Genomic DNA, 14,070 nt, shown 5'->3' on the forward strand with positions numbered 1-14,070 from the left:
AGAAGCAATCAATACAGCTTGCTATACTCAAAATAGGACTATGATAAACAAAAGACATAATCAGACTCCATATGAAATATGGAAAGGGAGTAAGCCTGATGTATCTTATTTTCATGTATTTGGTTGCAGATGCTTTGTGCACAATAATAGTAAAAATTAGTTGTCTGCATTTGATTCAAAATCAGATGCTGGACTATTTCTTGGATATTCAGCAGTAAGCAAAGCATTTAGGATTTTCAATAACAGAACTCTCAATGTTGAAGAATCTATTCATGTTATATTCGATGAAGATAGTAGTACTCCTGAAATTTCTAACAAATCAAATCTGAGCAACAGGTTAGACAGGATTCATCCGGAATTGGACAGTGAAGATGACACAGAACCAAGAGTTAAGGATACTCAAAATCCATAACCAGACATCCCTGTGGTGGAACCAGTAGAACAGACACAGGATGTGCCAGAACCAGTAGTTGATATTTCAGCACCTACTACTGCTTTGACTGAACATGATCCAAACTCCTTAAATCAGGAAGAAATTTCTTTAAACCCTTTTATTTGGAGAAAATCTCACCCTCCATCCTTGGTTATTGGAAATCCAGCAGCCCATTGAGAACTAGAAGACAAATGCTTAATGAATATATGCATGCTGCTTTCATTTCTCAGGATGAACCAAAGAAAATTGAAGAAGCTCTTCTGGATCCCAGCTGGATTGAAGCAATGCAAGAAGAGCTAAATCAATTTAAAAGAAATGAAGTATGGTTTCTGGTACCTAGGCCAACTCATCAAGCAGTCATTGGTACTCGATGGGTATTCAGAAACAAACTAAATGAAGAAGACAATGTAGTCAGAAATAAAGCAAGACTGGTGGCTCAAGTTTTCAGACAAGAAGAAGGAATAGATTATGATGAGACCTTTGCACCAGTAGCAAGGCTTGAAGCTATCAGAATATTTTTAGCTTTTGCTGCCTTCAAAAATATTAAAGTCTATCAGATGGATGTGAAGAGTGATTTTCTAAACAGACTACTGCAAGAAGAGGTTTACGTCGAACAACCACCAGGTTTTATCGATCACTTCTCACCTCACCATGTCTTTAAATTACATAAAGCACTATATGGTTTGAAACAGGCACCTAGAGCATGGTATGACACTCTTTCACAATTTCTGGTTAATCATGACTTTACTATCAGCACTGTTGATAAAACTTTATTCACATTCACCAAAAATAAGCATATTCTTTTAGTTCAGATTTATGTTGATGACATCATCTTTGGGTCAACCAACCCCAAGCTGTGTGAAAAGTTTGCTAAGTTAATGCAGGATCAGTTCGAAATGAGCATGATGGGAGAATTAACATTCTTCCTAGGATTGCAGATCAAGCAACTGGAAGCAAGAATCTTTATAAATCAGGCTAAGTATACTAAAGAACTACTGAAGAAGTATGGCATGGAAACATGCTCTGCTTCTTCTACTCCAATGAGCTCATCTATTAAACTTGATAAAGATGAAAGTGGAATTTCAGTAGAAGTAACTCAGTATCATGGTCTTATTGGCTCATTATTATATCTTACTGCCAGCAGACCAGATATTATGTTTGTTGTCTGTATTTGTGCAAGATTTCAGTCTAACCCTAAGCAATCACACTATATTACTGCGAAACGCATTCTGAAATATTTAAAGGGTACTCAAAATATCGGCTTATGGTATCCTAAGGACTCATCTTTCAATCTTATTGGATATTCAGATGCTGACTATGCATGTTGTAAACTGGACAGAAAAAAGCACCAGTGGTCTTTGTCAATTTTTTGGTGATAGGTTGATCTCATGGTTTAGTAAAAAGCAGACTTTCATAGCTACGTCTACTGCAGAAGCAGAATACCTTGCTGCTGGAAGCTGCTGTTCTCAATTGCTTTGGATACAACAACTAATGGAATATGGAGTTCAAGCTTCTGAATCACCCATATTCTGTGATAATACCAGTGCTATATCTATTAGCATAATCCAGTACTACATTCCAGAACGAAGCACATAGATATCAGACATCATTTTAACAGAGACCATGCGCAGAAGAAGAACATTCGTCTGGAATATGTCCTTACTGATCAGCAAGCAGCAGATATCTTTACTAAACCTCTGCCTGAGAATAAGTTTTCTTACTTTCGAAATATATTAGGTATAATTGATTTAACTTGATTTTATTAATGTTATTATAAATTTTGTGTTAACTATGTTCTATTTGCAGAAGAATAAGAAGACAATTTAAGATAAACACTGTTATTTCATCTTGAGTGTAATCGAAACCAGGTTACAGTACACAATTGAGTATCTACAGAATCCTGCCACTCAGAAATCCAGTTATTCAACTCATGACTCCTAATCCTTTTAAAGGACTATGTGCTGGAAATTTTCTCAAGAAGATGTCACTCCTTCCAAAGCATCATCTGAAGCAGAACTCTGTCAGTAGCAAGCTCAGAGACGTGATCAACCTCAAACTCCCGTTTGTACTTTCTTGCTCTTGCCCTTTGAGCAGTAGTAGTAGTCAAGCAATTCTGATACACATGTTGTAGCTCTTGCACTTTGAACCATACGGTCATAACTTTTATCCAGACATATTCTTCTATGGTTCTCTTCAAAGCTTCCAGATGTGGTAATGACTCTTGTGTTACCAAGACATGAGTGCTGCTACAGGCATCCGAATTACTTGAGTCCGACATATCGAATTACTGCTTTCTTAACACTTGTCATATTATTTATAGACATGTTGCATTTAATGATGAAGAAGTTGAAGAATCAAGTCAACCAAACCGTTCTACTGAATTACACAGATTGAGTAATTTTATAAAGTCTTGAGAAGCTGAAGAGACGGTGATTTGACTACACGATTACCTAGATTGATCTATTTTCTCAGAAATCGTATCATCGCATTTATTTATTGCATGAATTTAGGGGGAACTTTATTATGACTATGATTGATTTTCTGATTATGTGTCAGAAGCAGAAAGAATGTTTGTCTTTTTCATAAAACAAGTGTCTACTGGTTTTTGTATCAATCTGCTGAAAATATTTCAGCATCTTATGACTTTCAGTAAATATTATCATAAAATGACAAACCCTCTTCTGGTCTCTTTTTCAGTAACCATCTGGACAGCCCGCTCTTTTATTTTTTCAAATTTGAAATAATTAGTGTCTCTCTGACACGCTCTGCATAACTTTTCAAATACTCAACCGTAAACATATTGACACGTGTCCTTGTGTTTACATTAACGGCTGTACATTGTTGAAAACTTCCTCTTCTTATTTTATCTTTACCTTTACTATTACAGATTACTTGCAATCTCGCTACTGCTTTCTCTCGTATTTCTCTCTACTGCAGCAATCTACCTAATTCGTTTCTACTTACAGAAATGGCCGGAGCATATACCCTCAACGCCTATCAAGTTAACTTTGATTCAATTCTCAAAATCAAAGATGAGAATCTCGTCAAAATGTTCCAAACCATTGACAAATCCGGACTCAGGAAATTTCTGGAAGCACCTGCTATAATTTACAAGACTGCACTTCTAGACTTCTACGCCAAGGCAACTGTTCACGAAGGAAAAATCATTCATTCTCAGGGAAATGCATCTATCTCCATTGATGCCGCACTATTGGGATCAACATTTTTCCTTCCATATTCAGGTATCTCTGAACTTTCTGATGTTTCTAAGCAGGAGATGTCAACTACTCTCAGCACTTTCTCAGCTTCCGGAGAAGAACTTTCTCCATCTTGCTTCAAGAAACTTCAGAAAATGGAATATCAAGTGCCTGCTGATATTGTCGCAAAGGCACTGTTGGTCAAGGCCGGTACGTTTGATAAGCTGACCAAGGAGAAAGTTCAAGTGATGGTTGCTATTACTTCAGGAATTAAGATGGATTGGAGTAGATTTCTGTTTCGAATGATGAAGGAGATGATCACAAGGAAGAGTTATGGATTTGCGGTTCAGATCAGCATAATGCTTAAGGATGCTGGTTTTGCGTTTACAACTGAACAGGATGCTGATCATGTAACAATGATTGATGCTGACAACGTACTCGCGTTAAGACCAAAGCCAACTGTGGCTGAATTTGTTGCATTGAAAAAGGAAATTGGGGATGCTGAGGTTAAAGGACCCCTTACAAAGCTTAAGAGGAAGAGAGTGGTAATTATAACTGATTCTGATAAAACAGATTCTAAGGAGTCTGCTGCTTCTGTTTTAGAATCTCTGCCTGCTACTCCTGGCAAGAAGAAGAAGCCTCGCACTGTTCTCCGCATCAAGAGAACAGCTGATATTGCTGACGTGGACATTGTCCCATTGCGACAAGTGTTTCCAGAAGTCACCTCATCTGTACCAGAAGTTGTCAATCGACCAGCAGCAACTTCTACTGCTACAACATCCATCACTGCACCAACATTTAGACCCACTTCTGGGGTTGTTATTCGAGAACCTGTTTCAGGATCTTCTGCTTTTCGACCGATATTTCCTATTTCATCCTCTATAAGGGCAAAGGGAACCTGATTGAAGAGCCAAAATTTCATGGAGCCAAGTCATCCGTTTTGACTAGTATTGATCTTCACATGTTAGAGATCGAAAATTTTGCTAAGAGAGCCATAAAATTCTTTGATGAATGTCATAAAGTTCGAGTTTTTCATCTGTTCTCCTACTTCAAGACGTCAGGTGCTTATGGAAAAATGATGAAAGTTGAGAAGAGAGTGTTTGAGTTTGCAAAGACAGAAAATGTGATTGACGCCATGCGTCGATGAAGCTACATCTTTGAGCAACTAAAATATCAAAAGCTGTAATTGGTTTTGAAAAATCTCGAATCAAATTTTGATCCAATGATTCCCACTGCTGCTCAAGACAGACAGGTTATCTACACTTTGACTGAGCGATTGAGACAGATGAGTGAGCGAATTCTTGCTCAAGAACAGGCTTTTGGAGAGCCAACTCAATATCATGAAGGTTTTGTTCCCGATTTTTCTCAGAATCAGACAGTTGAGGATTGGACCCCAGCTTCACCAGAAGCTCAAGTTCCTAGTACTCCTGCAACGACAAAGCAGCCTACTCCTTCCTCATCTCTTCTATCGGTTCATGAACTGGCTTCAGTGGAAGAAGTCATTCAATCAATTGTTCCTACATCTTCTTCTACACCAGCAGGAGATCAAGATGTTTATTTGGTTCAGCCGCCTTCTCCTCCAGCGGATCAAACAATGACAGAATCAGATGCTGCTCCATATCAATTATTGCCAAATCTGGAGAACTTTTCTGCTGAATACAAAGCAGAAATGGAAGCTCTTTTGAAACAGCAATCTGCATCTATTTCTAAACAGCCACTGGAACCCTCTGAAAATGTTCAACCTGAAGGGAACACAGTCCCTGATCCTACTGCTGCTGAAGAGACTGTTCCTTCTGGTACTGAGAACACCACTGTAGAACAACACGTTCCTACTGCTCCAGAAGTAAGCATTGCTAAACCTGGCCCCTCTGCTGATCCAACAGATGTTATCCCTTCTTCTGCTCAGCCCGCAGTTCAAACCTCTACTGCATTGGTACTATCTACTCATGGACAAACTGCTCGTGATGATCATCTTGCTGAGATAAGGCACCGTATGCTTGAAAGGACTCCGTCACCAGAACTAGAACCATTCAATATCGAAAGTGAGATAGATATTCTACAGAAGAATCTTAACAATCTCTTTGATATAGTCAGGGAACTATCTCGTGAACATGCCTCAGAAGTCAGTGGTTCTAAGTTCTTTCGAGAACGTATAACAAAGGAAATATTTAACACGGCAGAATCTGTGAGCAAGATGCACGCTGAAACTATTGTTTTCAGACAAACCATTTCCAAAGGTTACGGTACAATCGTGCTCGGTAACACTGATATTCTTCAACGACTCACTGATCATGATGCACTTATTCGTTCCTTCTCCACCACCATGGAATCTATGGATGCCAAGATTGAGTCCCAATCTCAATCTCTCACTGCTCTTAATGAACGAGTTTCTACTCAGGCTCCATATCTGGAAATGTTGTCGAATAGAATTCTCAAAACTTGTCTGGACGCATGGATAATTTAATTGCTCGGGTCATTGCCAATGATGCCAAAAAAGGGGGAAGCAGAACAAGAAGGAAGAGAACAAAAAGAAAGGAGAACCAGAGACAACGCAGAATCATCAGCCAGACGAGGAGACCAGGATATTCAGAATGAAGAAATCACATACAGGGATATTGGAACTGATGATTAAAATTCCTGCTACTTTAAATTTTTGCTCCTTAATTATCTTAATCTAATCGTAATCTGCTTTATATTGCTTTTTCTGATATTGTCTAGGTTTTGCCATCACCACAAAGGGGGAAATTGATAGACCTAAATTAATTGTGGCGATGAAAATCAAACCAGCAGATCCTTCGTTAAAAACAGTAGACAAATGAAAAGCAGAACTTAGCGTATTGATAAACCAGAAGCAGTAATCAGTTTTAACTGAATAGAAAATCAGAAGAAGCACTAAGTTTATCAAACGGATATAGAATCAGAAGCAGAAGATATGACTTTAACGGGACTTAACGTCTTGACGAAATCAGCTTTAAATGTTACCGTTACTTTACCTAGTACAAGTATTAATTGCAGCATTAATTACTGTACGAAGTCATTTAATACGCTTTACCGATTTTAGTATAAAACAGGACTGATTGTTCTGAAGCTTTTCTGCAGGAACCCATTTCGGTAATAAATCTGATTATATCAGAAGACAGGAGACAATCTCTGATTATAGACGTTGGACTCAAGTTACCTATATATATGAATAAACCCATATAGAAGACACAGAGAGATGAATTATTTTCAATCCTATCTATCCAACGTTTTCGAGCAAATCGCGAATCGTTAAATATCTTCTAGCTCAACTATTAGAAAAGCAGCACACGCTTCATAGTATATATCAAATCTGATTGAGATTATCTTGTGCTATTGTTTCTTACACTCTTTAAGATCACTCAAATATTTATATCTTGTTGAGAAGAGTTTGTAATATGGAAAAGAGTCTTTTCCAGAACATCACTGTATTGTATTTCAATTGTGTTGAGAAGCTGAGAGTTTCAGTAGGCAAAAAGTAAGCCCTGCTGAAGTGGGTGTGTACAAGTGTTGTACTGTAATATCCAAAGTATTTTAGTGATACCTTCTGGAAACAGAAGAAGGGAGAGACGTAGAAGATCTTATCTTCGAACTTCTATAAACAACTACTGTCTACTGCCTCCTGTTATTTACTGTTTTCACTTACTCCATCGGATTGTTTCCGCACTCATTGTTGTAATCTGCAGGAAGTATACACAACAAGACAATCTATTATCTCTAGCAGGATTTTAGCATCTCACTTACGTAAAAAGGTTTGAGAAAAAGGAGTTGAGTTTATTCACCCCCCCTCTAAACTCTACATCGATCCCCTAACAATTTACCAATAATTTTTCTTTATTGCTACTAAAATGAGTTTATTTCTTCCTGGTGCTAATGAATATTTTATATTTCTATTTTTCATTTATTTTACATATAAAAACATCAGTTTTATAAAAAATTGATTTTTAAATATAAACTAAAAAACATCATACAAGATGTATGTATTGAAATATGTTAAATATTATTTGTAAGAATATTTTTTTAATGTAAACATATTAATTGAATTATTCCGTGATTGTGATTTTGCAACAATTTCTTTATTTTTTTAATTGTGGTTTTGTTACTTGTACCTCTCATCGCGCGAAGTAGGAAACTTGCTGCCGTGTATGGATGTAAGCCGCTTTAATTTTTAAAATATAACTAACATAATTTGTGAGTTCTCCAATTTTATTTTTCAGTTTTTTAATACTATTTTAAACATATAATATTATTTTTTAAGAATTTTTAAATTTTTATATATTTAATTTAAATTATTTTTATTAATTAATATCTATAAATTTGTGAAACTCTTGATATTTTTATATATATGGTAAAAAAGACTAAAAGTTGAAAATTTCTAATAAATTTTTTAATATTTCACATATAAGTAATAATTTTTGTGAATTCTTCAACTCCATATGTTTCCAACTTTCTTAGACTATTATAATTACATTAGAATATTATAAAATAATTTTTTCAAGGATTTAAGAATTTTTTATGTATTTAAATTAATTTTATTAGTTAATATCAAAACATTTATGAAGCTGTTGATATTTTATGTAGATGATAAAAAATGACAAATGTTAACAAATTTCAATAAATTGATTTAAGTAATAACTAAATAAATAGTAGCTCAATAATTCAGTAATTTAACTTATGATTCATTATGTGTTATGTTAATTTATTACTGTATATGATGAAATTATATACATAAAAAATAAATTTTCATCTTTTATACATATTAATTAATTTTCTCATTATATATGATGAATTTATATACATAAAAAATACTCTCCACATTTCAAAATAAAACATTTTATTTACTATTACTCACTTACTAAGTTAATTAAGTTATATTTATCAATTCATTGTGCATTATTACTACGATTGCAACTTAATAGAGTATAGGTGAGGGCATAGGACTGTCACCATAACAATTAGTATTTGTGTTTAAATTATTATTATTAATTAAAATTATTTTTGTTCAATGAAATTATTTGATTAAATGAAATATATTTGATTGAGAGAAATGATTTCTCATGTAAAATAACATTCATATTGGATTTGTTAGGTGCAATAATTTTTCATGTTAAGTATAACAATCGAAACTTGACATTTGAGTTGCTTTACGATTTTAAAATATTTTAGTTAACATTGAACCGTTATCACCGATTATAACTTTTGGTAAAGCGACAAGTGTATGATCCTATAATTGATATATATCAGAGCCAAAGTCATAAGATCGATTATCATAGATTGCAAGGAGTGTAAAATATTGAGAGTGAGATTGTTGGAGTGCAATAATTGTCCTTGTTGGATACATCGATCGAACCATGACCATTGAATTGCTATACCATTTAAAATATTTTAGTTTTACCGTTACTATCAGTTATAACTTTGGTAAAACGACAAATATCTGTTCCTACAATTGGTATAATAGTTAATGTTACGTGTTCAATTCTCATTGATTGCAAATAATTTAATTGTTGGGGTACAATAATTGTCAATGCTGGATAGAATAATCGAAACGTGACGCTTAAGCTATTATATAATTTTAAAATATTTGAATTAACGTTTAAGGATTGATATCACAAGTTATTACTTTTGGTAAAACGACACACTCTATCATACAAGATTTTTTTTAAAGATTTGACATTATTCAAAATATTGTTTTACTATATATTATATTTTAACGATTACATATATTTTGTGTGATGTGTGTATATATATATATATTCTAAATTAGTTTTTGAATTATGTGCATATATGCATATAAGCATATTTTTACATATTTTATGATGTTCTGATTTAAATATAAAAATAAAATTTAGTAACTTTTGAAATATTAATATTTGTACCTAAAAATAAGGACCTATTCAATTAGCGTTTGCCGGAAATTAATATATCTTGGTCGAATTAATGAGTATTTCGAAAAGAAATTTTTCGTGTTCTTTTGCGGATATGATCTTTCACACACACGTATCCTAAAAGATTTTTAATACTATATAATATTACAATTCAAAAATATAGTCATCGAAAGCGTTTGTAGTCCAACGGTTAGGATAATTGCCTTCCAAGCAATAGACCCGGGTTCGACTCCCGGCAAACGCATCATTTTTCTTTTTATACAGCTTATATATATTTATTTATTTATTTATTTTTTTTACTTTCCATGTAATTCCGTCAATATTCCAATTATGGTGCAAACGATATTTGTTCTCCATTTTGGATTCGTGTGGGTTGGCTCCCAATCATTTTGCTTTGGATCGGCTTTACTGTCTGGGCATGTAACTTGCTTTGACCCTCCGTCTGGTTCTACAAAAGATCAATGGGTATGTGTGTATTTCTTCAATATCCATTGGATGAAGATTATAAATTTTGGAAGTTGTCACACCAAATTATATATGGTGCAAGATATGCAGGGACGGAGCCAGAATCTGCTGGAAATTGAACCGGAGAGAGCCTGAATCTGCTGAAACGGGTACACGTTAGCTCCGACTCCTCCAATCCCCGTCCACCTCATGTTTTTCACTGTAGCCAAGGATTTTGGCGTGAAATATATTTGGTGTCGATCTCCCACGCCTAAATCTTTGGTTATCAGAGGATGGAGGGATGAAGATTAGAGGTGATTGGGGCTCAGGCTTGAATCAGTTTCAACGGATCTCATGTTCTCTCCGCCTAATATGATGATTTCTGGTGAAAGCCCCCCCTTTTCTCCGGTATTTTTCGAAACTTTTGCTTATAAAAGAAAAAAACAGTACAATTGCCCAATTTGAGCTTGATTGATTGTCATTGTGGAATTTGTGTTTGGATTTGCGTGAATGAGAATATTTGTGGATTCTAGGATTCGTTCGCAATTTTTTCCTCACCAAGTAGTAAATTTTCAAGAAATTTAAGAGCTTTTTCAAGAAATAACACCTGAAATTTGTCGTTGTTCTAAAGAAAAGTTTGTGCACATGATTCTATGGTTATAACGAATGTGCTTTATCCATTGGATGGAGATGAGGATTTGGCAGGATACATGAGACTTCTAAGAACACGTCAAACCTGTCGTGGATTCAAATCTTGTTGTCAAGCTAGGCACTTATTGACTGTAGTGAATGTTCAGTCGATATGGCATCATCAAGTGGCACCCAAGATTCGCAGCTGAAAACTCTCGTAGGGATACAATGAAAAATACTTGATCTCAATAACGAAACCGGTCTTAAGAGTTGGATGAAACATCGAGCTTTGAGGTCTCTGTCACTATGAGAAGGATCCTATGCTTAAACCAAGAATTAGCGTTGTAGAATTTTCAAATTCAATATGATAACCGTGCTCTCTGTCAAGAAATCTTGGTGTTTTAATTTTCCTGCTGGCATATTGTTGTATCGTTCTCTTTGATATGACATATGAAACATGTATAAAAACCGGCTGGTGTCGACGTAAAACATCATGCCTGTGTCGCGTTGTAACTCATTTCTAATTTCCACCTGTCTAATGGATTTGTGGGCTGTTGATTTAATGTGAATCAGCAGAAGCATTATGAACTAGATGGAGAAGGCTATGTATGTACTCTGCCCACAAGCATTGCCTGATTTCATTGTTCTTTGTTTTTAAAAATGGTTTTCCCATGTGTATATTGACACTGTTTTTTCATGAAACACACACAGTAGGGTCGTCTTTTAAAAAACTGCCCTTAAATTCCTAACATGACAGCATTAACAAAGAGAGGATATATCTGAAAAGAGTAAATTGCAATGCCTATTAAAGTGATGAGAAGTCTCATGAAGCTTGATACAATGATTAGGTCTGAGCCAATTAGTGGGTGAATTTTTGGCTTGCTTATTCTGTAAGATAAATAGATATACTTTGTGATAAAGGAGATAGTCGTTTGTTATGTGTGTCTATATATATATATATATATATATATATTCCTAATTTTCGGAAATCCAAAAGATTTCATCCCTATTACTTGACATCTTCCCTGTATATAATATAAAACAATAGAATGTCATAGAAATCATTTTTGGTGTGAAATTTCAAATAATTCTGACTACATGGAAAATAAATAAATAAAATATATTGATAACTTCCATTTCATTTATGTATATTTGAGATAAATATTGTTAAAAGGATTCTTCACTATAAATAATATGTGCTTAAAAAAATTGATCGACTTTTGCGGAAAGAACCAAGTAATTCTTCTGTGCGCTTGTAGGCGTATTATATAATAGGAAAATGCGTTTCCCACTGTGATTGAGCTTAAAAATAGTAGGTTTTTTGAAGTTTAATCTCGTGCTAACACTTCTTAAATTTGTAAAGCTTGAAATTTTTATGACTTTTGACTCTGTTCTTCCACCAAAAAGTACGAAGCAATAAAGTTGTGTGTTGGTCAAGAAACATAATTTTTTGAAACGCGTAACGAAAAGAATACCTTAAGCTGGGAGACGAAATGCAGCGTTATCCCCACCACAACATTTGCTTGTATTCCGACCCACCTAGTCTTCTTCTCTCGGAAACAGACTCACTCAAATAATCGTTTCGAACGCGATTTCGAAGAAGGTTAGTCAGCGCCATGTGATCTACCTCTGTTTTAATTATCAATTCATGTGTATTTTCTACTTCTTGTATGTATTTTTTTACAGAATTTTTCGAGAAAGATTGGTTTTTTAATTATTATTTAAAATCCCATTTCTTGATAAATATGGCCTCTTCTAAGCGTAAGAATCGGATTAAAACAAGAGAAGGATGCTCTCCTTTACCAGAAAAAAAAGACATGGCTGAGAGCATTGCTGATATAAACTAAACTTTATTTGTTATAGATAATAACTCTGATAATTAAACTGGTAAAGTTAAACTTATAATTTATATTCTTTAATGTATTGAATTTATTAGTAGTTAATTAATAAAAAGTGAGTAAACTAATTATTTAATCTTAATAATTTGTTTATTGTAAATTATTTTATAGCAAAATTTGAAACAGATGGATTTGATCCGGCTTTTGTTCTTTGTGCAGAAATTAGAACTACAGCCTATGATAAAATAGAGAGCTACAGACAATGTAAGTTTCCTTCGCGATATGATTGAGTTTGACATAAAAGATCACCATTTTCCCACTACTTCCCTATATTTCCAAAAATAAATAACAATAATTATTGAATAAATTTTTTTGACCCAACTTTTGCATGGCTAACGTCTGGGAGGAGGACCCCATGCCATGTTCGTCCCTATATAAATTGTTGAATGCATTCTTGATAAAACCTAGAGTAAGTCTCTTGTGAGACAGTCTCACGAATCTTTATCTTTGAAACGGGTCAATGCTACCGATATTCACAATAAAAAGTAATACTTTTAGCATAAAAAATAATATTTTTTCATGGATACCCAAAAGAAATATCTGTCTCACAAAATACAATCCGTAAGACCGTATAACACAAGTTTTTGCCTAAAACCTAATACTAAAATAAGCTATTATTGTCTGAAACTTCAGGAGGTATTCCACTCATGAAAACCTATAAAATATAACGTAACCTTTTAAATAATGAATTCATTCGTTATGTGGTTTTATTATAATTACAAACAAAATGGAAATTACAATACTAAAAATAAGTAACTTCAATAAACGACAACGAGACTAATTTATTTACAAATTACATACAAAGTATCGAATATATTATGATATCATAAAAGTCTAAAAAACTTTGTCATGATAATTAATAAAATGATCATAACAAAAAATGTCAATTTTCACATACATACAGTTTTGTCATTCTATATCATTACAGTTTCTTGAATTGACCGGAAGCCACAATAAAGTTAAAATTTAACAACTTATCATTAGAGTTTCTTGAATTGACCCGGACAAAAATTTGTGTGAGAAGGTCTCACGGGTCGTATTTGTGAGACGGATCTCTTATTTGAGTCATCCATAAAATAATTATTTTTTTATGCTAATAGTATTACTTTTTATTGTGAATATGGGTAGGGTTCCGTTTCACACCTGAAGCCACGGTAATGTTAAAATTTAACAAGTATAAAAACTTTCTCATGACTATAATATTCAATTCGAATGTGAACAAAAAAACGTCGATTTCACATACAGTTTTGTGAATCAAGTGCATTGGATGTTCAAGTTTATAATCATTTACATGTTCAATTTCCAACCTAGCTAGCTACACCACCATTAGAAATACAAATTCACGATGGGATCCAAGTGTTCGATCTTTGTGAATAAATCAAAGGTGGAAATCGAAATTCGCGTGTTCGCGCCTCCGGCAAGGCCAGACAGGTACAAGAAGATCATCAGAGTAAAACCTGGAGAAACTATGCTGTTGAGGACTACGAAATTATGCTGTCAGGCCACAAACCTTGATGAATATCCAATATCCCTGATGGTTTTCTTAGACAATATATATTCCGGGG

The 14,070-nt window shown here is 34.1% G+C and overlaps 1 long non-coding RNA gene and 1 other non-coding gene across 2 annotated transcripts; one reads left to right on the top strand and one right to left on the bottom strand.

Moving 5' to 3' along the window:
* The first annotated feature begins 9,705 nt into the window (after nucleotides 1-9,705).
* On the top strand, nucleotides 9,706-9,777 carry TRNAG-UCC (transfer RNA glycine (anticodon UCC)). Its single transcript has one exon. It is a non-coding gene; the product is annotated as a tRNA-Gly (tRNA).
* Nucleotides 9,778-10,317: 540 nt separating this feature from the next.
* Nucleotides 10,318-11,445, bottom strand: LOC142527961 (uncharacterized). Its single transcript, XR_012815567.1, has 2 exons — nucleotides 10,623-11,445; nucleotides 10,318-10,584 (listed from the first exon to the last, which is right to left on the bottom strand). It is a non-coding gene; the product is annotated as an uncharacterized LOC142527961 (long non-coding RNA).
* Nucleotides 11,446-14,070: the final 2,625 nt, after the last annotated feature.

Source organism: Primulina tabacum, chromosome 15 (genome assembly GCF_025594145.1).
Source record: "Primulina tabacum isolate GXHZ01 chromosome 15, ASM2559414v2, whole genome shotgun sequence".
Classification (NCBI taxonomy): domain Eukaryota; kingdom Viridiplantae; phylum Streptophyta; class Magnoliopsida; order Lamiales; family Gesneriaceae; genus Primulina; species Primulina tabacum.